We start from the raw sequence: 3,044 nt of genomic DNA, 5'->3' as shown, positions 1-3,044 counted from the left end.
ACTTTGTTAGATCCCTATAAAAAGAGGACCAAGCCAACTAGTTTTCCATCATAATTGAATATCAAGCTCCTCCCTCTAACTGGATCGAAGCACCAAATCTGATACTAGAGCTTCTTCCATCTCCACTTGCTTCCACGAACTGCTTGCACTCGCCTTTTTTTTTCATTCTTTTTATTTGTCTCCTTAAATTTTTTTCTTGAATCATGACTTACTCTCTCCTTTATGCAGCAGATCATTCAATGTAGAAAAGAGAACTAGAAGCAACCAAGTGCGATCCATGCAATAACTTGGGGACGTAGTTGTGCTTCCTATATTGCTTCTTTATTCAAATTAATCCATATTGAAGGACTCCACTAGCATGAGAAACCAAATTTTCAAACTTGGAGCAATGGAGATCGCTGTTCAAGACCAGTTTTTTTTCTTTTTTGCTGCAGGTTAAAGCTTCGTGCCATGGGCACCGATACCTGCCATGCTGAACTAGACTGTTGTGCTGCTTCTAATGTCCTTTTTTTATGTCAAACTGAAGCGCCATGGTGCTGAATCATCGTGCTATTGGCACCATATCTAAAAACTTCATGTTTTTGGCACCGAGGGTTCCAAAATATTTTCTTATTTTTGCAGGTTTTCAAGAGAGTACAACAGCAACTTGGTACATCCCTTCTTGCAGCTTGACGAGAGACATTTAGAGTATTTCTAAGCGAGCTTGATCAACGATCCATATCCCCAATTTGCTACATGCGAGCGAGAACATGGTGCATCTCAGCCTTGCGACTTGGTGAGAAAGAGGCTTGGAGCTCGAGCGACCATATTTCATCCTTGGCAAGCGAGTGCTTGGCGAACCTTTGCAAAATTATTAATTCCTTGATGTAGGAGCAATAAATCTGAAACTTCTTGATTTCAAAGAATCAACACTTGAAAATTTATATCCTTTAAAGAATTCACGGATAAATTCCTTGAGGATTAGTCGGAGTCGACTTTTGAAGCTGGTATACATATTTGACATTTTGACTTTACTACATTCTATGCTGTCATCAAAACGTATATATCTCAAGCTAGGAATGTCCAAATTGTGAAACGTCTATGCCATTGAAAAGAAGACTCAGAGATAATGAAATTTCCAAGATATCATAGAAGAATTCATAGCATATTGTCTGCAACAACTTTCTGAACTTGACCCATGTGTCCGCAAAATTGCTTTTCATCTTTGAGCGCTATGGTGGAAAAATTCATATCTCGAGCGACAAGTGTTAGAATTACAATCCATTTGCATTGTTAGAAAGAAATCTCAGAGACCTAAGTACATATAAATTTCATGGAAGAACTCCTTTCGGGCTATCAACAGAAAATTTGCAACATTGACCTAACTGCATTGAACTTTCAGATTTGCGTACCTTCAGCGAAAATAATTGTATCTTGAGCTAGGAGTATCAGAATTACAATCTGTTTGTGCCATTGGAAAGAAAGCTCCTAGAGCTACAATAGATAAAAATTCCATCTCGGAACTCTTCTCGAGCTAGAAAAAAAAAATTGAATTCAAACTGACCGCAGGGAACTTTCAGGTTTGCGTGCTTTCGGCCAGAAAATCTGTATCTTGAACTAGGAGCGTCGAAATCACCAACAACTTGATCTTATGAAATTCGGACATCGAGAAATATAATCTTTTTGAAGATGAAGCTCCATTCATTCCTAGTTAGCCTAAAAAATATTTTTGAAGTTGATTCTACAGCCTTGTAATGGATTCGGCTATCATCACGAATCTTGTCTCTTTGTTTATTTTTTTTGCAGACTTGCGAAGAAGTTCAACGAGTCCAAATATCAGTTTGAGATGTCATACAAGATGCGGAGCCACCCTGCACCAACTGTTGCACTTGATTTGTTGACGGTCTTGAAGTTTATCAATGGCGGCTCCCGTGGTGATTGAAGGTTTTTTCAAGAGAGATGACTTCTTATATACGAGGCATTAAGGATAGTGTATTAAAATGTGGAGATGTCATATGGACTTCGAAGAAGCATTCAAGACGTGTCGGCCACAAAGCCTAGTTTATGATCCTTTTCATGACTTAGGCTTTTGTATATGAGAACGTCTAATTCCTTTTGTCTCTACATTTTTTGATGTATCAACTTTTGTACTATTGAAGCAATAAAACATCTTTTATACTTCAAAGAAAATCGTCTCTTTTCCTCATAGATATGTGCCTATATACTTGGAAGAATTAATGTAATGATCCGATGACGAACTTTTATTTTTTTAAAACTCATGCGACTAAACTTAGAATGAAACTCTAAGCTGCCTACGTACCTCGGTGAAGAGGATCAAGTCATAATGTAGTTCAAAGGGATGAGTTTATTTTTTGGTCTTGACTTTTGCCTAGACTGCCTCTTTCGAGATTTTCAACCTAGCAGACTCTTTTTTTTGGCCGTACACAATTTAGACTCATGTGGTCCAGAAGTGTAGCAATGTGCAGTTTAAGCTCATGCATCAAGGAGCGTCATGACTTGCAGTTTAGGCTCGTACGTCGAGGAGCATAGGTGACTTTCATACTGCTTCAGATATTTTCCATTGATCGGACCAACTCTGAGACCATCCTTATCGACAATTTTGTACGCGCCACTTGAATAGGTTTCTTTCACAACATATGGCCCATCCCATTTTGAGGTAAACTTGTCGCCTATGTGTTTGTTGAGGATTATGGGTCGTCGAAGAGCTAGACTAAGTCTCCCATTTGGAATGATCATGGCCACACTTTCTTGTTGAAGGATCTAGCTAGTCGAGCTTGATAGCATTCCAATTTTTGTTGCGCTTCCAATCTTTTCTCATCTGGTGCCTCTAACTCTGCTAGGGGAAGTTGAGCATTCTTCTGACGTGAGTCCTTCTTGGATTTCTATCTGCAATGATGGAATTTGTTGCTCTAACGGCAGGACTACTTCTACGCCATATACCAAAGTGTAAGGAGTTGCTTGTGTAGCAGTTCTAAAGGTTGTCCGGTATGCCCACAAAGCTTCACCAATTCTCTCATGCCAATCTCTCTTGTTCTTTGCAAAAA

Source organism: Nicotiana sylvestris, chromosome 1 (genome assembly GCF_000393655.2).
Source record: "Nicotiana sylvestris chromosome 1, ASM39365v2, whole genome shotgun sequence".
In the NCBI taxonomy this organism is placed as follows: Eukaryota; Viridiplantae; Streptophyta; class Magnoliopsida; order Solanales; family Solanaceae; genus Nicotiana; species Nicotiana sylvestris.
This window is presented reverse-complemented; position numbering follows the sequence as displayed.